Genomic DNA, 24,074 nt, shown 5'->3' on the forward strand with positions numbered 1-24,074 from the left:
CATAAGAAGGAATGTCAAATAACTTTTTTTCAATAAGTTTGCCTTGAAAAGCAGTTACTTGTTAATATGGACCCACAACACACATGCACAGTATCCTTATAACGGGTGGAATGAATAGCTTATCTCTTTTAAGGGTGCCTTGGTAAATGAAATGTAAACCCCAACCTTCATCTGAGCTTCGGAGCCGTGCCTAGTAAGCCTCCCCCTTTGCCCTGGGCCTCAGCTCTGTTGCTTATCATTTTCCCCTAATATTGCCACTTGTCTTCATCAAAACTACGTTTGGACTAAGATCTCATTTTTGCTATATCATAGGTAGGCCTCTCAAACAACCTAGTGATTGCAGTCAAAGATAAATCTTTTGGGGGAAAAAAAGGGAAAATTGCCCTCTGGAAGTGCCTTTGCCCTTTTGCCTTAGACAAAGAAGCTAAGGGATGGCCATAGGCTTACACTGGGTTAGCTTCACTTCAAGCTAATTGAAATTTGGTGTAATGACTCACATCTTACGTATCTCATGTGCCATTGGAAAGGAGATTTTCTGATCTCTAGCTGATAATGTAGTCTAAGATGATAACAGTTGTCCACTTTTTTTCAATATAGAAGGTAGCCCAGGAAAGGGAACATTTCTATTGAGCGACAAAACTGTGGATATACATACCTTGTTTTGGAAGGTGGTTCCTCATGGAGCTCAGGGTCTGGGCCAAATAAAGACAGACTTCACTGGACGTGAATGAGCTATTCTTGATCATCTGTGCAATCCAACAGTGGGACACTTTAGCAAGGTGTATTTGCAATTCCCTCCCTCCTCTCCTTCTTCCATGAGCGTAAAAGCATGAATTACATAGTCTTTTTTTTTTTTTTTTTCTTTTCCCTTGTTTGGACATGCAACAGGAAAAATAAATCTATTCATGTCTCACATCCCTATGATTTCTAGACATTGCACTGATTATCAGCTACTGGCTGTGCATAAAGCCTTCAAACCTTATTCTAACCATTACAGCACTAATTATTGTTTCCTTAAGTAAAATGCTCCTAAACTATAATTACCTGTAAGATTATATGTTAGCAGTTACACAAGAAATTGTATTACAGGATTCTACCGGGGGGCTGAGCTCACCCCACTGTCCCAGTCAATCCAATCTGTTGAGAAAAAAAAAAATGTAGTAGTTAGTGTTAACATTGGAAAACCAGCTCGGTATTCTCCTCAGCCCCAGTATCTGCAGGAAGCTCATTTCATATTCAGCATACACTACTCACTTTACAGTGTTGCTCTCAATTCTCAGCTGATGTAAACAGATGTTGATCTGCTGAATATTGATTTCCATCAGTTCAGGTTTTGGCTGACAACACAGAGCTCTCGTCCCTTTGTGCTTAACATGCGGTGCACTGTCAGCGACCATTGAAAAGGAAAACAACTCTAATGCTTTTTTTTTTTTTTAAGAAGAAAACACAAGGAATTTCAGAGGATAGCTCTAGCAAAATAGACACTATTGCCTATGCCCTCATGAACGTTCACTCCATCCACCTGTATGCATGAAATACACATAGCTCAGGCTGTGTCACAGCTTGCCAGAAATAAACATGCGTTGCAGAGCAGATGATGTCTCAGGTCTGTAGCGTCCCCCCCTGTATTCATTCCTGTGTCTGGTAACCAACAACGCTGACACTTAATGGGAGAAAGTGATCCCTGGTGAAACTGCAGTGACTCCTGTGGACTTGCCGCATGACAACGCTCATCTACTGAGCAGCAAGAGATAAATTAGATAGGACTGGGAATTTGGAACAAATTCAGACTTTAGAATATGTGGAGGACTGGGGCTAGAGCAGACATTTTGTCATCATCCTCTGTAAATCCACACTCTCTTCCCCTGCACCATCAGGTAGTTTCTTACGATACAAAATATATGAGCAGCTTAAAACCTCTTATTCCTGCTTATGTGAATATGATTTGATGTGACACAAGCCATTGCTCTTTAAATTGGATTTTGATATTTGCCTCTAGAATCTGGTGGTTTGGCTGCATGACATTGACTTCCAGCTAAAACAATTTACTCCCCAATTACTTTAACAGACAACATTTCACGCAATTAACAGAATTAATAATGTATTTTCATACTTCAAAATTACATCTGTGAACAGCTTTAAAAAATGCAGCATAAGATTCTAAAATTCACTTTGCTTCTCCTTAGATATTAGCTAGGAAAATCATCAGAAAGTTCCATTAAATGTTTTAAGCTCCCCCACCTACATCTATAAGCCGGCTACAAGAATTGGAAATGCATTTAAATTGAAGACTACCTGTTTTCCTCCACAAAACAGTATTATGGGATTTTTTTCTGTTAAATAATCCGCTTTTATTGCACTGCTTGGAAGAAAAAAATACATATATCTATTCTGTGCATATTCCTGTTGAATTCTGTGTGCCTGATAATGCTTTGGTAGCAGCGGAGGGTTTGTGTTTCACGCCTTCACTAGCTCTGCAGAGCACAGCCCCTTGTTCCTTGGGGTAGAATTCAGAACTGAAACTGCACGTGCTGAGGGGTTGCTGGGAATTAAAACACACTTTGCATATGCATAGCACAGGGGTGGAAAAGGGCATGGTTATGTGGAAGTAGACACAGCTACAGGGGAATGAGGCGCACTAAAGCAGTAAGTCAGGATCAGTAATTAGTGTACACTATACAATTCTGGTGCAAAAGGTGCTGTAATTTAAGAACAAATTTAAAAGTTTGAGGAGAGTGCCTTAAAATTACTAAAAGCATTTCATGATTATGAGGAGGACTTTAATTTAAGAGACAATTACCTGTATACTCACATTCTTGCATATAGAGAACCTGAAGGCATTAAAATTTTATGTCTATGTGAGCCCCTATTATGCTTTTTAATAAGACCAAGTTCTGGATTCCAAACGTCAACGTTTGTTCTTGTTTTACAAATCTTTTTCACTGCTTGCATCTTCAAGAGTTTTTGTTACTTCCTAACTTTCATGGATCATACAGGAAGAATTTAAAAAAGCAGTGATGAACTCAGGCCGAGGATCCCACAGGTGTTGCCGTGACCTCGCTCACATCCATTTAAAGCAAATATTTGGGTTCTGTGGGATTCTGAAAATGTGTACATTTTACTTCAAGCTACACAGTAGGTGTAGTGTTGAAACCAGTTTCACACAGGTGCAGCTTCTTCGGTTTTGTTGGAGTTTCTACAGATTCATTGTCAGAGGAAGTGAATAAATACCCCGCAGCCTGAAAACAGCTACAAAAGGAATTCACAGAGAGCAAGTCTTCTCTCCTTGTTGAAAGTGAAGCATAGAAATGAATTTTAAATGTATTTGTATACATATATAGAAAAAAAGACAAAGAGAGAATCCTTTAGTTGTGCAGTCAAAATTCCCTTTACAACCGTGACAGCTATTAATTAGTATTAGTCCTGCAATTATAATAGCCATCATTTTTTGCTCTGACATTAGGATTGAACTGAGGATACTAGGGAGCTGTAAGGCTGGGCATCAAGCAAGAACTCTAAATACTTTGGAAAATCTAGTCACTTGAGCACATAAAATGTCTCAGAAATCAGTGAACTGCAGCCAGTCATGTCACTTTGTTTCATGCAAATTCCTCTTCTCCAGAGATTTTTGCAAACATTTAAAAGATTAATATCCAAATATGAAGAAAATGAGAACAAACTCATCATTGAACAGGACTAAGAGAAAAGGAAATAGCTGATCTAATTAGGTTTTAAATGATGATTCAGACCAACATAAATCTCAATGAAAGGACCAAAATAATTACAGGTAATTAATGCTAAACTATCTAAAGCTAAGGAATTTAGTTAGCCTTGAGCACAGTACATAACACACCCAGTTCTTCCTTCTGTAGATAACACAGTGCATCCACTAATTTAGGTCATGGAGTTTCTTTTAACCTTGTAATTATTTTTAATGCTAACATTTCTTTTGCCATTACAGAAACAGTGCTGATAGCATAACCAAACAAATCTCCCTAAATCATAGAAGCATTTCTATTTTGTTGTTCCTGGAGCTAAAATGACATGAGTCAAAAACAGATGACATCAATCATTCTGCCACTGGATAGATGTGTATAAAATTAGCAAGACACAAACAGGGCTAGATTCCATATTTTTTCCAGCTCTGCCTGTGACTCAGTAGCGTTCCTCAGCCACAGATTTATTTATGATGGTGTCAAAAACCTAGCTCTTAAGTGGCCATTTCTTATATAAGTGTTATGGCCAAAGTGAAGCTCTGATTTCAAAGATTTAATTCTTTATGAAGATCTGTTTCATACTCATACCTTCCAGACTAGTGTAAAAGACATTTCTTTCTTTCCAGTGATTCCATTGAACACACTAATACAACTGTTGGAAAGAAAAATAAAATATTTTGCTGTTGACAAAAGCTGCAGGACTACAATCTGGATGGACTGGGTGAGAGTATGGATTTTGTTAAATGACTCAGTTTGATAGTTCAGAAAGAAAAGTACTATTTTTTTTAGGTCAGATGCTACTCCACGTATTTCCATTTCTTTGGATTATGGGAAGTAAAAGCTAATGTTCATGAGTAGTCTGCCTCCTCACCATTTAGCGGGGTTTGTAAACCTTATTTTACAGGAAAAAAATGATGGAAGTATGTATTAGAGGCATGCTTATTATACAAATAAATACTACAGGACATCTTTCATGACTGTGCTTTCTTCTAATTTTGTTGCATTCTGTGGTATTTCTCTTCTATTAAAGCAGATGTAACACCTCTTAATTCAGCTACCTATATCCTGACATGTATCCTTAGTTATCCATTTAGCAAAGTTATGTATTTTTAATGAAGTCCAACCTGATCTAGAGAAATAATACAGGGGAAACACTTTCTCTGTCTTACCATGGAAAAAAACCAACCCAACAAGAAGCATGCCGGCCCTTGGAGATAGTCAACAACAGCAGAGCAAAGTGAGCCCCGTTAGTGGCAAAGGCTAGATCCCATTTGATTGTGAATTAAGCCTAAAGGGAAGTTTGACTTGGAAAGGGACAAAGAAGTCAGTCTTACGTTTTTAAGGAGTGCTCGTTATGGAAGTATTTGCTCCTATATTGCTTCTGTTGCTTCTTCCTCAAAATGAATGGACAAGCTTCTGCTCCCCGCAGTGGCGAGGTTAGGTGTCATGAGAATATCCCTTTGTCCAAATGACGGGTGGCACAGACAGTGAATTGTCTAAAACCAAGAAATGGGGACATAGTTTACCCACTTAAAAACATGCGTGGTGCTCAGGTTTACTTTGTACGGCTGGAAGGTCTTGTGGCAGTCAGGCAAGCCCCAGCCTGCTTGGTGCTTACAGGTGTGCTCCACTGCTTCCCTTCAGCGCACGGCCCCTTCTCCAGCCCCCGGCGTGAAATGGAGCATGAGCTCATTGCAGTATGAGGCACCTCTTAACGTGGCTTTGAATTGGGTGGTAGCTGCTCTGGAAGAACCTGTGCCCTCCACAACTGCTTCGTGCCATGGGGTGCAGCTGAAGGGTTTGCTGTCTGGGGTTTCTGCTGCTGGTGGGCAGCGGGACTGGGCAGCTGCCTCTGCACCACCCTGCTGACCAGCACCTCGAGCAGCCCTCCTCAGCGCTTACAGGCAAGGTGCACAGGTGGTAGAGCGACCTCATTTTCCCATTTTCTGCTTGGGGCCATGACCCAAAAGGCCTGGGGGAGATGCTCAGGGAGACAGGCTGTCTCCCATCCCCCGTACACGGGGAGTGCAGTGGGGTGCACAGCCTTCAGCCCCCACCCAGCGTGACCGATTCCCCCTGACTGCTTTACCTCTGGGCTGCAACACCATTGAGGTTCCTCAGCGGGAAACAAACCAGATCTGTGAATCTCTGGGCTGCCGACCAAGAGTGCGTGATTTTGGTATTAATTCCACAGGATGAGCAGGAGTTAAAAGGCAATTAATCCCTGCGTTCGCACAGCTCTGGGGAAGTCGTTTCTATTCTGAGCTAGAGGAGGCTTTTGAAATGTTCCAGAGGGAGTCAGGAGCATTATTGCCTTTGGCAATAAACAGAATTAGCCCTGGCAGGGCACATCTGAAAGGCCACCCGAAACCATGCTGTTGGTTGCACCGGGACACAGCAGGAAAAGCCTGCTGGGTTCGGGCATTCAGCACATTCCCAGCTCTGACCGCGCTGCTGGGAGACATGGTGGAGGTTTGTTCCCAGTTCCCAGCAAAGGGAATGAGAACGTCCTAATATGTCATTCTTTCAGACCAGAAGCTATATAATTAAGCTGGCCACTAAATATTAAGCAGTGAACTCCATTTCTCTGAAGACCAGTACTTACCACAGTAAAATTAATAGGACGGTGAAACCAGCCTTCGCCCGCCAGGAGCAGCCATTCCATGAATGTGCACTGGGCGACCAGGGAAGCAGTTACAGATCTTTTCCTCTGACCTGTGGAAGTCAATAAAGAAACTTGTATTTTCACCATACAACTGTCGGTGCTTACTTTTAAAATTTAGTCTTCACATTAGAAAATAGAAGTTAGATACTGTTTCTCTTGCTTTGCTATGAGTATGGTTCTGCCTGCATCAGAATTTAGGCACACGCTGAGAAAAATACAAAACCTCAAAACACGCAAATAAATCAATCATTCCTGTGTTATATATCTCACTAAATACGATCCAAAAATAATTCTGGGTGTAGTTTTCAAACTTCAGCATTGCATAAACTAAATACCCTGCAGCACAATTGGACTGACTTGAATTACAAAGTAAAATAAATACACACTGGGACGTGCCTTTTGTTGCTGTTATTTCACTTTTCCTTTTGCCTTTAAAAACTTGTATTACAGCTCATAATACTTGATAAGTGAAAATTAGAAATGTTATTTAAAAAAGTGAAGTAATTTAATTTTGTGCTGTAGAATTCTAACATACGACTATGGAAATGTTCTCGCCTATCCAGATACTTTTCCCCCTCTCAAATATTTAAGCAAGGATAGGGCATGCCTGAGGGATGCATGCGAGAGCTTTTTTAAAAAAAGAATTTAACCTCTGACTTTTACAAGCAGAGACTCGATTTCTAGATATAAGTTCTTTGCCTGCTTTTCAGTAAATTTTACTGAAATCAGACATTTGGAAAACTGTACCCCAGTCTTTTATTGTGCATGACACTTGGAGTTCTTTTTTATAGACCTAGGCTGCCTCTTGCCAAAGTCAAAATGTTGGAAGCAAGGCCACTGGTATGTGACAAAAAGTATAAAGAATAAAATTACTTTGGGTGGGAATAAAAGAAATGAAGCAAGGTAAGACTTTTCCCTTTTTATGGTCATGTTTACTTCACAGACAGTAATAACAGAACCAAACTAAGCTCGCTGCCATGGGAAGATGCAGGTATTTCCGTGCATCCAACACTTTAATTATCTATAGGAGTCTTGCGATTCAGCCACGTACTCCTGGATGTGGACAATAGGAAGAGCTTCATCCCAGCACCCCTTATTTCTCAGACCCGCTCTCTACCTTTAATTCCTCACAGTTGTCTCCTTTCCCTTCATGACCTTCCACCTCAGTTTTCCCCTTTTTATTTTCCTCGTTGCCTCTTTTATGAACCTGTTGGCCACTGAAGGTATGAATAATTTGAGGGCTTGACTTATTATAGGATTACTTTTGGGTACCAGAACTCTTAAAGGGCTATTTTAATTTATATATATGAAAATATAAGTTCATACCCCACAAGTTCTATCTAAGCAGAAAAACAACAAAACAACTTTTTAGGAGATTTGCTGTTAACATCATCCTTTCCTCACGTAGATGAATGAGGGGAATCTCAGGAAATGGGTTAGGGTCGTCGTCCCATCCCCCCTTCCCACCGTGTCCAGCCAAACACCTCTCCCCCCCCCCCCCCCCCCCCTCGAGTTTTATGCTGCATTTTTCTGAACTCTGGGTTTCAGCATGGGCAAGAGCAAAGCAGGGACTTCTCTGCTGGTCATGCACTGGCTGTTTAGTACCTGGAGCACTGAAACTTTAGATCTTTGCTCACCCAGAGCTGGTCCCCAGTTTGTAATGTTTGACATCCTCTGTCAGTGGCCAGAGGCGCGCAGTAGATGGGCCGGTGAGATGCTCTGCAGGAAACGTGCCTTTCTTAGATGGGGACAGTCCCCATGGGCAGATGAAGGTTGCAGTCTGCTTCTCAGCTCCATCTGTGTGACTCATGTTGTGGAAGTAAAAAATAAATATTTTAGTGATTAGCTTTTCTGCTAAGAGCAAATTGGTTTTTTCACTAGGATTTTAACTCCTGCTGTAGAGGAACATGAGTGTGTGAGCTTAGCCCTTCGTTCTCAAACCAAATCATTGACTCCCAAATAAAATCTTCCTCACATTTAAAGCCTCCCTGCACTTTCTAGTGCTCCCATGCATACATACCTTCAGGAGGCTCAGACCTTGCGAGGGAGGAAGGAAGGAGGTGGGATGAGGGAGATCTGATGACTTCCCAGCAACGCCAACAATCCCAGCCTGTGTTTGCTGAATTTTTCTTAGCATGGCCTGAGGTCTGCAAATGCACCAAACCGCAAACCCACAGTTCAGTTTGCAAAGGCCAGAGCCCAAGATTGAATATTTACAGTCACAGAAGCAAATATTTTACACATTTCTACTATGCCTTTACTTGGCTTAGGGAAAAAAAAAAAATACCAACACCAGCTTTCAAGGCAAAATTCAGTCAAATCCATCAAGTCTCACCTGTGCTCATATTGAAGTCAAATCAAACTATGAGATTCGCACTGGTCTGAAACAGAATCAAAAGAATCTTTAGTTCACTCATTAAGAGGCATGAATTCACACCAAGTCCTGGTGTTACAATGTGTAACCAGTTCAGTGGTTGCCTACTTCTGTGTCCATGCTAGCAATAGCTCAGCTAGCTGGTTTAATGCTCACATGGGGAGCTTAGTCTAGTTTACACTGTCACAGTATATGCTGCTTTAGAATCATGAAGATAAAAAGTCTGAGTTAGTTCTCAGAGCTGTATAGGGTAACCCATCCATGTAAGTTCATCTTCATGGTTTTTATCACCTTAGAATATACTCAGTCTGGTAAAGGTGAAAGGAAACAAAAAAAGCAGACATATACTTCTTTTTGTTGTTTTTAAATTATTACCACCTGTGTCTGGGGAGTGTTTTCTACCTATAGAAATACCTGTACAGTCTTACAAAGAAGTATTCCTGGACGAATTATTCACAGTGAAGCTGCACGTCTCTATGGTTAAGATATTTTTGATATACTGGTTGGTAGGAAAGGAGTTCCCTTCAAGTACCTCTGCACTAAACTATCCAGTCTAGCCACATCCTGCCAGAATGAATTTTAAGAGGGTAAAATAAAGATCATTTTTGACACTGAGCACCTCTTCCCAGGTAAGTCTCACCCACTGTTCAGAATGGCATTTAATTTGGGCCAGCAATTCAGGAGCAGTCTCCGTTCCCCCTCCCTTTATATACAGGCTTCTTGCAGGGAGCAAGAACAGCAGAAACAGTTGCTGTGAAGCTTGAAAGCATCCTGATGGCACTCATAAATATAAACCAACATTATGCCCTTCCCAGGCTGTGCAAGGAAAGATGCTCGTCAGCCTGTCAAATAGCTCTGCTCAGCAAGACAGGGCCTGTTCGTCTGAGCGAGCAGCGGGTACAGAAACCTGTGCGTGGAGCTAATAAAACCCATGGCTCAGCAGTGGCCACAGAAGGTTGAGAACAGGGTCAGAAGTGGCCACAGGAACATCTGATAGCAAAACAAAGCACCTTACACTGAACTAATTAGGCCGCTTGGTTAATGGTTTCTGAATTGAAATACTTGTGATTAACAGATAAAAACACAATTGCCTTTCCTGAATAAAAAATAAGAGGTTTCGGAGGAGTCGTATTCTTTAGCTGAGTAATGCTGTGTACTTCAGCTGAGTACTTACTATTAACACGGAGCTGCTTCTTGCTTGTTGGGAATCAGGCCCCGCAATCTGGAAGTGCTATTGAAGCAGAACTGCTTGGGCAGTGAAGAGAGGGCATCAGGGTGCTGCAAGCCCTCTTCTCCTGCAGGACCTGCCCATGGGTGCTGCTGATGCACTGAGACTGGCTGACCATACCTTCAGGTCAGGGATGAAGGTGACAGCATGCTATCCGAGATACACACTGGGAAGAAAGTCTGCCCAAATGCATACAAAAAATATTTTTTCTTATCCTTTTGTAACAGTTGAGGGTAAGAATAAATGTAATATCTTTTATCAGGAAATATTAACAATGTGGAAATATTAGCAATGAGCAATTCTAAAATTAGAAATATTAGCAGCTTTCTATGCTGCACACAGTAAGAAAAATAATAAAGCCGTGAGACAGGACAAGAACCCAACAAGAAACGAAATCCAATGGGATGAAATCTAATGGGGCTTCTGCCCAACAGGAGTCTTTTCAATGCTTGTGTGGGATTTCGTACTTCAGCAATGTGGTGCTGTCAGCACTGGCTTCTGCTGAGCTATATTATGTGAGGATCGTGAGTGTTCATCCAGGAGTAAATCCTTGACTAGCCAGGTCTAAAAAGTAATACAAAAGTTTATTCAACAATAAATAACACTGCAAAGCCTAAACCTAAAGGGTTTATAGACAACAGAAATTGAAACTCCTCTGTCAGTCATTTTGGATTGGTGAAACTAAAAATAACACCTCACAAAGAGCTACTCTGGGTTTCCTTTTTTTTCTTTTTTTTTTCAAAATGAAAACATTCAGTTAGAAATTAACTTGTTTTGACTAAGAAATACAAAGGCAAAACATGAAAACAAAATAGTCCAGATTTGGCACTCACATTTCCAGCCAAAACTCCTGTAAATACTGCTTATGTATTCACTCTTCCCGGATTTGGGAGGCGAGCTCCAAGAGGTTTGTCTCCTTCATCTCTGAGTGAGCTCCCACAGCAGTGGTGGCTGCTGGAAAAACAAACTGGATGTGCTGTACGCAGGCACCCAGCCAACAGTACCTGGAAAAGGAAAATAATATTTTAAAGGGGAAATCCACGCAATCCATGTGTGCAGCACTAATTCGTTCTGCAAGCGCCACCATTGGAGTTTAGATGGTAAAATGTGTGTAGGAGAGAGCGGAGGAAAATAACGTTCGCTGTTCAGTACATAGTTTGCAATATATTGAAGAGTAATGTCCGGCACCACTACCACCAGTCTTACTCAGAAACTTTTGGAGTAAGAAAACTCCTTTAGTGAGTCATGAAGTTCAGGGCGTCCCTGATGCTATTTTTGACTGCTGGTACTGTGCCGACCTCCTGGCAGTTCGGATTCAATCAGGCCACATTCAGCGCTGGGTAGGCCATACTGATCTTCCCCACAGCAGGACAGGAGGACCTGGGGGATGGTCCCAAGGGGAGCTGCAGTGAATAGGATGGTGTTCATGCTAATCTGAGTGCAGTTACGAGGATATCAGGTGTTTTGCTCTTCTGAACATGAGTGCTATGCCCTTCCTTCCCGAGCGTTTACTGGCTCGCTCTGCAAAAGCTTGAGACAAAGGAATTGGGGCAGAGGAAATTAAGTCTGATGCCTTTTGCACAACCATTATGGACCTGAGTGAAAGCCTCCTAAAGGCAGTGAGAGGAGATACCTCTGTGGATTTTGGAGCAGGTTCCGTGTGTCTGCACCCTGGTTATGCTACTGAAGCCTGCTGTTGTGCTGGATCACCATGGAGATGTACAGGTTTGCTCTGCAAACTACTGTTGTTTTCTGGGTTGCAGTTAACTGGGGTCAGGTCACTAGAAGCATGTCTGTATAAACCTCACATCCCACCCCGGGATCTTTCCTGTGAGTATGCACAATCCTGCTGTTGGTAAGCACCATGGGGAAAAAAAAAAAACAATTTGCACCCTCCTCACTGGTGCATCCTGATTTTTCTCCTTACCCAAATGACTCTTTTTTCTTTTCTTATTCCTTTCTTCCTTTCCTTTCTTCATTTACATTTCTGCTTGCTCTTTCTTTCTTTCTTTTTCTCTCCTCCCTCCCTTATTACCTCCTTCCTTCCCTCTCCCTCTCTGCCTCTTTTCTTTCCTCTCTACAAATCAGATTTGATTCCCTGAGACTTTAAGGAGTAGAATCTGGTTAATGCCGCCTTGCTGCAGTAATATCAGAGCAGTAATATCACTATTTAAGTACAGTGAAGAGTTTCAGCCTGCAAGGGCCATAGTGCCATAAAATGTGATCTAAATTAATAGGATTAAGGACAACCTGTGTCTTTCAAGACTGGAATTCATGCCCCTAAAACTGTAGCCTTAGGATTTTGATAGAAAAATGAAAGACTTATGTGAAATATAATGACTTACGTGAAGACTCCTTTGTTCAAGCCAGTGACATCTAATAGCCCAAGGAAGAATGAAAACTGCATTATAATGAGAAACAATTTATTGGATAAGACAGAGGGAAAGGGGACATAAACCTTCTTTAAGCAAAAGAACCATGGAAATTGGAAAAATATTAAAAAGTAAAAGAATATGATTTCCTGAAGAAAAACAAACAGTGTTTGCTTTTTTGTTTGCTTGGATATTGTGAATTTTTAAATGAGGGCTAATTGCATCATTTTACATTTTAACATTGATTGGCTTTCCATGTCTCAAGCAAATGGCTGGAATTCTGCATGGTTAATTCCTATAACATGACTGAAATGGAAGGGTTCGTTCTTACAGAAATGTAGTTGTGTGTAGGGGTTTTATTTTGCTAAAGGAGTGATAAAAACTAAACTGAATATGCAATGAATAAATGGAAGTGAAGAAAGGTCTTTTGTTCTTTTGAGTAATCTTTACATTAAATCTCTTTTTCCAAGAAGCGGATGTAGCATCGGTTACAGCTCTATCTGAATAGTCTCACATTTTTGTAGAAGAGCCAAAGAATATACAGTTTGTAGCAAGCTCAAAAACTGCTTCAGGTGAGATGACAGATACAGCAACAACTTCCTACCCCGAGTTCCCCCTCTGCCTGACAGCCAAACCAAGCAATGCAAAATGTGAAAGAAAACAAAACAAAACAAAGCAACAGATGTATTCACAGCTGCACTTTGTATTCAAGAAGATAGGACGGCAAGAAATGCTGGCTAGTCAATGCTAAAACTCCCACAATATTAAATGGAAACATAATTTCACTCACTACATCAAGCTCAATCTAAGCTTTCATATTGTAGTAACAAAAATATTTATTGGCAGTTAAAAAATCTTTTAACAAAATCTTTCTTTAGAAAGAGTAGAGATTTAAAGTGTAGAGATTTATTCTAAATGACAAATTCAGAGCCATAATTCTTTCAGACTTCAATAGAGGAGAGTTAGGCTCCTGATTTCTACTTTGGCCACTTTAGCTGCTGGCCAAGTTGAGCTTCAACTTTCTCTTTCTGCAGATACTATAGTGATTTTCTCTCCTCTATGAAACCAGTCATTTTTTATGCTATATGGGAATTTTCTACCTTGGAGATTTCTAGTTTCTTGACAAGTTTTGTGATGATAGGGCAGTGGTTTCAAAAATTTTTGGGAAGATGGGTGGATGAAGAGACACAGGGACACAGGACTGTAAAACGTGATTTTTAAGGAACTGGGTTAAATTTCCTTAAACAAACATTCTTCCAGAAGACTGGAATACAAAGCTTATCTCTCCCTGCTGAGTGGTTCTGTGCCTGGAGCAAAGATTTTTTTTCCAGACATGAAACTGGACTCTACGAACACCACAGTTTGTGTTGTATTCATGGCAAGGTTAGCCAATTCAGGACACTGCAATGCATAAAAAGATATACTGCCTCCTAATTTTAGTCTCAGCACAAAATTCTGGTGTAGGTAGCAGGATCGAATGCCACCTGAAAAGTACCAAGGCTTCTTGCAAGAAGCCAAGTCATGGAACTACAAAACAGCTCTACAATGAATGGTAAATTAGACGAGAACTTTTTAATGTTCTCTCATTTCCGTATAAACCTGCTTTTTTTGGCCCAACTGCTGCACTGCAGTTTAAGCATGTGGTTAAATAAGAGCACAGAAGCAGCCTAGTCCAGTTGTTTACCTGCCTCCAATGAGAAATGAGCTTTAGATACTGGAATCTTTAAATTTAACAATATGAATGTTTCCTTACCCAAAAAAAAAACCCCATGATGTGTCTAAATGAAATGGTGTAAGGGATTGGCGACAATAATTTGTTTTATAGAAAGAACAGTGTTGTAAATATCAGGGACTTGCTTAGAAACATCAATTTTAGCTTGTTCCTAGGTATTCTTTAATGTATCCAGGAGGCATCATTTGTCTTGTCAAGTGAAGTCTCTTTTGCATATCACTACTTTTTTCCTCTAGATAACCTTGATTAGGTTATAGGTGGGAGTTATCCATTCAGCCACTAGGCAAGGCTGGTTTGTTTAGCAGCAGATATGGAATTTACTTGTTTTCTTGGCATGACTTCCTTCTACAGGCATGTTGGTCTCATGTAAGTAAACAGCAGATGAGGCTTTCAGAATGTTTCAGGTTTTTCTTTGATTTCAGATCAGTTTTGTGATGTAAAAGTTGCTAGTTGCTACTGAAAATTTGACTGTTTCATGGAGAGGCACTGCTCAATGTTATCATCACCAATATAAATAACTTTTTAGTACTTTCCAAAGAGGCACAAAAAGGTCACTTCTCACCTGCAGTTTGCAAGGTGAGTATTTCAGTAGTGGGAGCAGCCTACCACTGCGATGAGCCAGTGATTGAAAATGCTTCAAAGTCTTCAATCCAGTTAAGAGAATATTTAATCCAAGCTTAAGCGAGCGGGCTCTCGGGAGGGATAAGTGGCACAGCCTCTGTCACAGAATGGGTTAAACAAGACAATCTAGGCAACAAGACAGTCCCTGACAACTGGGGTATAGAATATCTCTTGTTTCTGTCATTTTATGTGCCTGCTGGATTAATTTCTCTCTGGCTGGTGTAAAAGACCACCCACCATGTGGCACATAGCCACTGTTTTTGTGGAAACTATGATAATATCAATGTATTGTGGTTCTGTCACTGGCTTCGCAGCAGGAGTGGAGAACTGCCTTGTTCTCATAGAGCCTGATGCAAAGCCTACTGAAGATGGTGGCAATAACTTTGTTGACTTCACCAGATTTTGGAGCAAGCTGTTGTGTAAAATACAGGATGATGGAGAAGAACAAGCCTACAGAACCCTTGACTTGAAGCACAGATAGGTTGAAGGGTTTCGCTAAACGAAATAACCATTTTAATTTAATCTCCACTAGAAAAATAGGAAAAATTAAATGCTTGCCATATGGCAAAATACGCTAAGCTTCAAAGAAGTAGAAATAATGAAATACAACTATGAAGTTTTCTAGGTTTGAATATTATGCCAGTTTCAATATTATAAAACATATATATAATCATATTAAAGTTCATTTTGGGGAAAAAAAAAAAGATCCCTTTGAATAATGTGAATAATGCAAACTCTTACATCACTTTTTTCACCTGTATATTTATTTTCATTTTAATCAAGAATGCTATAATCAGAAAATTTGGTAAGATTTTGTATAGCCTTCAAAGCACATCAGCTATTTCAATTTCTTCTACAGGTAACATCAACATGAACCAGCCTTTGAAGATAGAGAGGAGTGAAAAGAGAAAAACAAATAAATACACCCAGAAGCGGTGGGTTACTCTATAATCAAATGAAATATTCCAACCAAAGCTGCACCAAGGATCTGATGAAGAAAATACCCTTGTCTGGAAGCTCATCCTCCTCCTTCACCAAGTAGGACCTGACAGTAATGATGGACTCAGGTATTTTTCTCACCGGGTTTTGGGCACAGCAGTTTCTGAAGATATGAGCCATGTGCTACCTCCTTGTACTTCTCTGGCCCTGAAGGTGGCACAGACTTTCTGGGCACAAAGAGGCAGATTTAGGCTGCCCTTGACCTCTGCTCCTTTGCCCTGACATGGAGAACTTGTGCATTTTTCAGTGTGGCACTGGCTCCACCTGGGAAGCAGAAACACTTGAATGCACCAAGGTTTCAGCTGCAGGAGAGCCTGGAGCAGCTGCTGTGCACCGCGCGCTCCTGGCTCGCAGACTGGGGCTGTCCCAGTGTCCCTGTTCACACCAGCTTTGTGTCCGATTCTTCGACTACAGTTCTGAATCAGATAATGTCACACTGGCACATGCCTCCTTACTTCTCTGTCTTTTCTGCATCTACACTGTGTAGAACAGCAACTGCTGAAATTAAGACAATAAAAAGAGAAAACCAGAGCCTCTCACTCCCTTTCCAGTTCTACTTGCCTCACAAAGAAAATTGATAATCCAGATCAAGGACCTTTATGAGTAATTCAGGTAAAAATATGGTAAATGGCGTGCCAAAATGCAGTCACACACTAAACACCCACATTCCCACGCTTACGATTGCCTCCCTCAAATCTCTCTAATAAAGAGTAGCCAGGCACATGAATGCTCGTGGAAAACGGAACTCAAAGAGCGAGGAACATGGCTATTCCCCACAGTTGTTCTCCCCCAGAGATGAACAGTTACCTTTCAGTCACTGATTGCCCAGCACAACGGCTATCGTATCAGATGCTGCAGTGGATGGAGGGTCATGTCTGATGGCAGAGAGTTGTAGCACTGTACAACATTGTGAATGTTTTCTTACAAGGTCCCTTTGAGTGCAGGGTCTTTTCAGACTTGCATTCATATTTTTTGCCAGCAGTAAAAATCACAAGCAAAGCATTTCCCTTTTCCCCTGGATTATTCTTGTTTACGTTCATGGAGTAATGCAGAGAAACCCCAATCAGAACACCACTGCCCTAAGGTAGCTGACCAAGATACAAAACAACCAGTTCTGTCCCAAACAGGTTACGAGTTCATTTCTCGTTTGCATTGAAAGATCCACCTTTCCTTTACACTAACCTGCAGAAATGAAGAGCATGGCAATTCTCCAAACCGCTAGATAGGCTAGTGTCTACTCAATTTCAAAGCCTTCCCCTTTTTGAACCTTTAACCTATAATAAATATGATAAATAGACTTCAAGATAAAGCTGTACTTTCCTTATTTGTTTTTATCAGCTCTGTCAGTAATTCCATCACTAAGGCCACATTCCTGCCACTGTTTTTCCTTGGGTTTGGGTCTGTGGTGATTTAAGTTAAGACATTTGCACAGAAACACATCCTCTCTGCTGAGGCCAATGGACTTAACCCAGCTTGTCCTGGAGAAAACCCGCCCTTTGCTGTTGTACCCACAGTTTCTTCTAGAGGAGTCTCTCTGAGCACATTTGGTGCACATAAAGTGACTGCAGAAGTGCAAAATGTTATCATTTATTATTGCTGTTAAATAACAGCACTGACAGTTAAGAAAATCCTTCAGGAAAGAGCATCTGCGCATCTCTCCCTCAGCATACACCAAACAAAGCGCTGCACTGTTTTTCCCAGCAGTACAAAAAGTCAAGTTCCTAAAAGCTCAGTCAAAATTTTGGCTTTACAAAAGCAATTTTGAAATGTGTCTCTTGAATATTCATTTGGGTGGTCTACCTCCCACAGGATGTGCAGTGCTAGCGGGTTCGTTTATAAGAGTAAGTGCAATCGCAAAGCTTGTGTACATGCTTTTGTTTGGGGGTTGGCTTTTTTTTCTTTGATGGGGAAAAGTGAACTGTAACTGAAAACTTATTTCCTTGTGAAAACAGATAAATCCATTATATCAAAATTATTATTTCAAAGTACTCGGGACATTTCCTCCAGTAAGGAAAACAGTAACTTCCTTCATTGTTCTCTTTGAATAAATTTGGGAGTCGATATATTCTCTTTGACATTACTAGACACACACACACAGACAAAGGTAAATTACACCAACTTCAGTAGGAGAAATAAAACTAACGTGGAAGAGAGCATAAGCTTATAAAACTTTTAAAATATGTTCTTTTGCTAGTGCTGCTTACAACTAAATACCAACAGCTGAAGATCGCTCCACATCAGTGATGTGGTGAGTCTTAAATATAGAAAACCTGAGCCCGAGAGGCTTCGCAGTTTGTGTCACTATTGACAGCAAAGTAGAGGGCGTTTTATGCTTACTGCTACGCTAGCGGTCTAGATGGCTATGAAATTAGAAAACAGCCCACTAGCTTTATCATTTTTTAAAAGATGTTTCATTCTGTCATAATCTACATCAACATCATTGTTTAAACTGTTTGTTGATACCTGCCTCCGTGGACAACGATTTCCTTCAATCAATTTGGAGCTGAGCATTTCGCACAAGAACTAATGCTTTTGCCTGTGTGTGCTATTCCTCATGTCATTTTAAACAGACAGGGGAAAGGCTGAATATTCACAGGTGATGGAGATATCTGAAAGGTAAACTTAATCAGGAACTACCAGATAAAGTAAAATATTCGCTGGGTATCGCAACCATCCTCCTAGGTGATTTATAGCGTAAGGTTTTCTTATTCAAAGAAACCTTGTGAGCTTATAAATGTAAAGTCTCCACAGGCTTATTTTTCAGAGTGGTGAAAAAAAGCTGCCTTTTTTATATTGTCCTTTGTGATTAATAACATTAAGCTGTACTCATTCAGGAATACTTACTCTTCAATACAATAGCCATAGTTAGAAAATCCCTGGGAAAAGTCACCATTTTCCTGCATACAGAAATGTCAGTCAGAGACCACAATTACATTGAACAACAGTTTTCCTACAAGGGCTACAGAAGCTATAGCAAGCACTGGTTAAACCTTATGAGACCTTATTAATTAGCTCCTCCTGTGGACGGTCAGCACAGGTCATATGAATTTTGTAATGTCATGCAGCAAATAAGGATAAAAACTTGAGAGTTTCAGCTAACTGACTCACTCTGATTTACTCGCTAGCGAAGCAGAAATCCAGTGGAGCCTGCTTTTGGGGGAAGTTCATGTGCATCTGCTTCAGTTCCCATTTTGCTTCACTAGCTGTTTAGGGTAGGGAAAAAACATCATGAGTTTCTAGATAAAGAATGTAAACTACTGACCTAATTATACGAAACAATCTCTCAGAGAATTAACAGATTAGAGGGAAAAAACCAGCCAAAAATTAACATCAGAAGACAAAACTGGATGGCAATTAGTGGTAAAGGCTAAATAAAGCGAAGTAAGAAGAAGGAACCATGTTGACTTTCTGGACTACTACTGTTATTTCCAACAGACACCACTGTTATTTCCAACAGACTCTACTGTTGGTGGGAAACTCCTGCATTTGCTTATAAATGCAGTCTCCAGTAACCTAAATAACAGACAGTAAACACTGAAATCCATTGTTTCTATGAGGATCAAAACAGCTAAGAAAAGGCCCCAAATAGCTCATTTTTTAATTCCTTTTACAAAGACTGTGAATTATCTAACTTCATCTGGGGTGGGTGGGGGAAGTTTTGAAAATTGTTCTTAAGTGAATGGTTAATTTCAGAGCTGGTGTCTAAACAAAGAGTCCTAATAACATCCCAAGTTTCACATGCTGCTAAGAAGATACTCTCCGTAGCTGGAGCAATTAGTTGGAGCTCCAACAAGTAACAAGACCTATAAACTTTATGCAGCTGCACCGTGTTGAGGCAACAAGAAACTGTAGACAGATACAGATTGTAACTTGTTTTACAATGGAAAACATAGAAATAAACTAGAAGCCAAGACGGCTAACTTCAACTAGGGGTTTGGAGGCTGAATTAGGACTGAGTCTCTCTCTTAATGGAGGAGGGAAACATGTATATTCATGGTGAAGAACAGCTTCCTTTAATGGTAAGAGACACTGGAAATATTTTCTACCAAAATGTAAGTTAGGACTACATCAAAAAAAAGCAGTGGGCTTGAAGCTGTTCAAGAATGAGATCTGAGGATCAGAATAGAAAGTTCTATGAAAATAGCTCAGTACTCAGCAGCGATTGAAAAAAGAAAACTGAATACTTGCCTATTAGGAAAGGAACAGAAAACAAAACAACGTTACTTTGACATTTATCAGTCTGTGGTGTGTGTGAATCTTGAATGCTGTCTGGAGTTTTAACGTCTCTGTGTCTCAGACAGGCTATAGCAGAAAATGTACTTATACAGGTAGCAAGGGTAATCAAGGTAAGGCACAGGCAGATCAGGATGGTTCAACCCAGAAAAGAGACAGCTGAATGGCAGTACGCCTGTGGTAGGCTGGGTACTCACTGGTTTTCTCTGTTCATGAAATTAAACAAGCAGGCAGCATCAAAAGGAAATGCTTCTCTGCGCAGTATGCAGGTCTCCTGTGGAAGCCCTTGCACCAGGGTGTCCAAAGTCTTCACATGTTAAAAAAGTGGCTGCCTGAATTCAGAGAAGAAAAATCAGAGGAGGGCTTAGGAAGCCCAGAGGAACTAGAACAGATTTCTGGAAAGTCCCTAGACACCAAATTGTTGGAAGTCAGGGAGGTACTTCTGGGTAGGGAAGTACTACTACAGTCTTGCTCTGCTCATTAAGCCTTTTCTTTCATCCATATTTGGAGACAAGGTACTGGGTTAACTGGACCTCTAACCTGCTGCAGCTGTTTTTGTGTTATGTCAGATTCCCTTCAGCCCTGTAACAACCATCTCAATTGCCTGCATAAAGACGTAACGTTAAAATAATTTGACATAGCGTATATTTTTAAACTGAAGTTTAGCAGCTGTAAATACGGGGCACATTAAAATGGTGTGCTGGGATTTACTGTCCGGTATTCTTCACGCAGCGATGATCATAGAAATACCTGCAAAAATGCGTTGTGAGAGAAGGGCTGTAGTATCCAGACGTAGGAGCCCAGCACAGAAAATGAGCTGCATAGATCATCAAATTCAGTCCCCTAATATTCTAAGGACTCTGTCATATAACCCCTTTTATAAACTGTTCAGGCTTCATTATGGTTAAATTTATTGGTCTCCATTTTTCCTGGAAGGCTGTTCCAGAGCTTCACCGCTCTGCTGATTAGAAACCTTTTAATTTCAAAGTGAAATTTAATATGACAAGTTTATACCGTTCTGGAGAAGTGTTGCAGTTGCTCTCCACACATACATCACAGAGCAAATACCAACGAGGGAAAAGAGCAATTCAAGTTAAAAACAATAATAGCACCAAAGCATTTCTGGCCAAGCAGTTTCCTCCAATTTTAGATGCAGATCCCACTGCAACCTTTAATACTTTGGTAATAAGCTACTACTGAGGGAACTCAACCTGTTCTGATCAGCTCTGGTTTATATCTACAAATCCGTATTAACCTCTTTCCAACTAATGAATCACTGGGCCTGTCATAACTCTAATGAACAGATTTCTTTCTGAGGGCGTTGATAATCTAAAAGTGCTCACTTATTTTTCCTGCCTTGAATTACACTGTAACTGTAAGCACATCTCCAGAGAGTTTATCTATAGGGAATGAACCCAAGACCTCTGGATCTGAAAAACATGAGCGTTTCCATTTGCAGCTTAAGGAGCAGCTGTGTTAGCTCAAAGGGAAAGCGCACTCACACGCTTCTGTATATGTGACCTTCTGGAGAGGTGCAGCCTGCAGTTCTCTTGCCCTGAGACATGGCTGCTTGGTCATAGTTGTACAGCTCCTACGTCGTGTCTGATCCACCAGCCACATTTTGTGGGACAAGGGTTGTGCCTTCCTTGTACGGCACATAGCCCACCTGGGTGGTGGGCTTGACTGAAACCTTTGATCACTACAGAAATATAAATGTAAGCAGTGCTTGCAGCTCATTTGCTTGGATTTAAGAACCATGTCTTTGTGTAGGCACTTTTGATGTTCCTCCAAGCACAGTGAGGAGAGATGGGGGGCTAGTGCTCCCCCAAGCAGACAGCAGTGCAGAACAGGCTATCGTCAGCCACTTTCCAGAAATGACTATGAGTAATTACAGTTCCTAAAATTTACAAAACATTTACCAGGCTATTTACCATGTATTATTTCAAATAAACCCCTACACTATACAACGCTTTCAAACCAATGGAGGGAAAGAGAATAGTTACAGTTTTCTAACCATGAGGTACAACAATACATTGCCTTTAATTCCATTCCTAGTAATGATTAAAGGCAATCAGTTTTGGTGGTAATACACATTTCAGCAACATTCTGGTACAGAATTACTGGGCAGGAGAATAGCAACCTACAGGAACTAAAACACAATTGTTATCTGAGTCCTATCTCAGATACTTGTTCCCCCATCTGCTTTCAAATCTAATTTTCTACTATTTGTACTTCATTTGTGTCCCAGAGCTCTATCAGCCCTCCAAACCCATTCTTCCTTGGTTTACTCACTTGCTAACGGTGTCCAGACTCAGTCCTACAGGACATTCAATGAGGTTATGAGACACTCCCCTAAAGATAGGGTTTTTGGATGGTGATGTACTGAAATAACATCACCTAAGTCATCCCTTTCCTGGTTATCAGTGCATGGAAAGAGGGTGACCAAGGTCAAAGATAAATCTTCTCAGCTGTGTTGGAAACTGTTCGGTCACCGCTGAAGCTCTGGCACATTGTTTCTGCTGTGTTGTGGGGAAGGTGACCAGGCATCCTACACGGGTCATCTCTCTGACAGATGACAAAACCCTTTTGCATAGGGAGGTCTTCCCTTTTATTGGTATGTAAAAGCAACACATCACTTTACAGCCTCACCCACCAGAGGAGGTTACAAGCCTCCTTGTTTCCCATTTTGATACAAAACCAAACGGTACCTCCAGTAATGGTAGTTGCAGGTGACTTTCCACCTTCTTCTGGAGAGATTTCCTAGGCTCAGACCCTGATCCTAAGAGAAGTAGATTATAGCAGTGTCTTTCATTAGCTAAGCTAAGGGAATAAGAATAGGCAAGTGCTATCAATTATATTTCAACACAAAGCGGTACCCACTTAAGCATAAGCTAAAGGCCACAACTCCATTGTTAACAGGGGTGTTCTCATGGAAGAGCTTTGAACACACTGGGAACATTAAAGAGAAGATGTCTCGCATGTGCAATTACTCAACACATCTTTAAAACTGCAAACACTTGTTCACATGTGGTGAAAATTAGAGCTGTAAGCACTTGGGGAAAAAAAATCCCACCTGGCAGGCACACTCTTTTTTACTTTAGAGTTTTATAGGAGCTCTCAGAGCTTGTTGGTCCAGTGAGAGCTGAACCAAAGTCAATGGAGGAAACTGTGAGAGGAGAAAAAGAAAATGCAGAGAAATGTACTATTTTTGTCCTAAGTCTAACAAGTTTTTGACTGTCCCAGCCTCGTTCCCCTCATTAAAAAAAAAAAAAAAAAAAAGAGGGGAATAAAAAGAAAAATACTCATCTCTAGGTCTAAATATAAATATTGACAGCTCCTTGACTTCTTTCTCTACTGGCCTGAAATAGTGAGGAGTTTGCAAGATTTTCCATCCTATCCTACAGGTGGGTTTGCTCAGCAGTGTTCAGAGGTCTGAGTTGTTCTAGGAAAAGTGCAGAAGGATCCAATAATTCAATAATTCTCTGTGAATTCATTTCTTCTGTGTCACATAAACATTGGTCATAAACTCCAATAGTCACAAAGAGCTAATATTCACCTTGGACTAGCACCATAGTTAGTGAGTACCAAGCAGCACCTATAGCTCACATTCAGAATAATATTTTCAAAGGAGAAAAAACTTAACAAATTGACCAAGGAGTTAGACAAGACCACAGCCTTGTAATAGATCCTCCAGACCATCTTTAAATAGACCAAGAACCAGAGTCATCTAGCAATCTGCTAGGACACTATGACATGCTGAATAGCTATCTCCATAATTATTCTGATTTTCCTGACGGTGTTCCCCACTGTATGATTCCTGCTACAATCTCAGAGAATACTTATTTCCCCGTTTGGTATCAGATGTTAATATTCTGTATGTTCCTAGTTCTACCTTGTCTGTCTATGCCTTAAGTGCTGAGAGTAACATCAGGACACCACACAGCATGAAAAAACCAAATGGACACTTGGCTGTTGCAATGGCCCTTTTCCCAAGTCCGCTCTAGAAACTTGGGCTTAGGTGTCCCAGCAGACACCTAAAAGAAGAACATACTTAGAAGAGGAAACCATCTTTATTCCATCAAAGGGAGAGATCTTTATTTTACTGGCTATTTGAATTGGAAAATATTTTGGGAT

The 24,074-nt window shown here is 40.7% G+C and overlaps 2 long non-coding RNA genes across 2 annotated transcripts; both read right to left on the reverse strand.

Annotated features, from left to right (window-relative positions):
• Nucleotides 1-661: 661 nt before the first annotated feature.
• Nucleotides 662-2,722, reverse strand: LOC130155390 (uncharacterized). The gene is made up of 3 exons (XR_008824053.1): nt 1,255-2,722; nt 1,045-1,137; nt 662-746 (listed from the first exon to the last, which is right to left on the reverse strand). It is a non-coding gene; the product is annotated as an uncharacterized LOC130155390 (long non-coding RNA).
• Nucleotides 2,723-3,290: 568 nt separating this feature from the next.
• LOC130155312 (uncharacterized) lies at nt 3,291-8,956 on the reverse strand. The gene is made up of 4 exons (XR_008823996.1): nt 8,019-8,956; nt 6,322-6,431; nt 5,051-5,212; nt 3,291-4,368 (listed from the first exon to the last, which is right to left on the reverse strand). It is a non-coding gene; the product is annotated as an uncharacterized LOC130155312 (long non-coding RNA).
• Between the last annotated feature and the right edge of the window lie 15,118 nt (nt 8,957-24,074).

Source organism: Falco biarmicus, chromosome 9 (assembly GCF_023638135.1).
Source record: "Falco biarmicus isolate bFalBia1 chromosome 9, bFalBia1.pri, whole genome shotgun sequence".
NCBI lineage: Eukaryota > Metazoa > Chordata > Aves > Falconiformes > Falconidae > Falco > Falco biarmicus.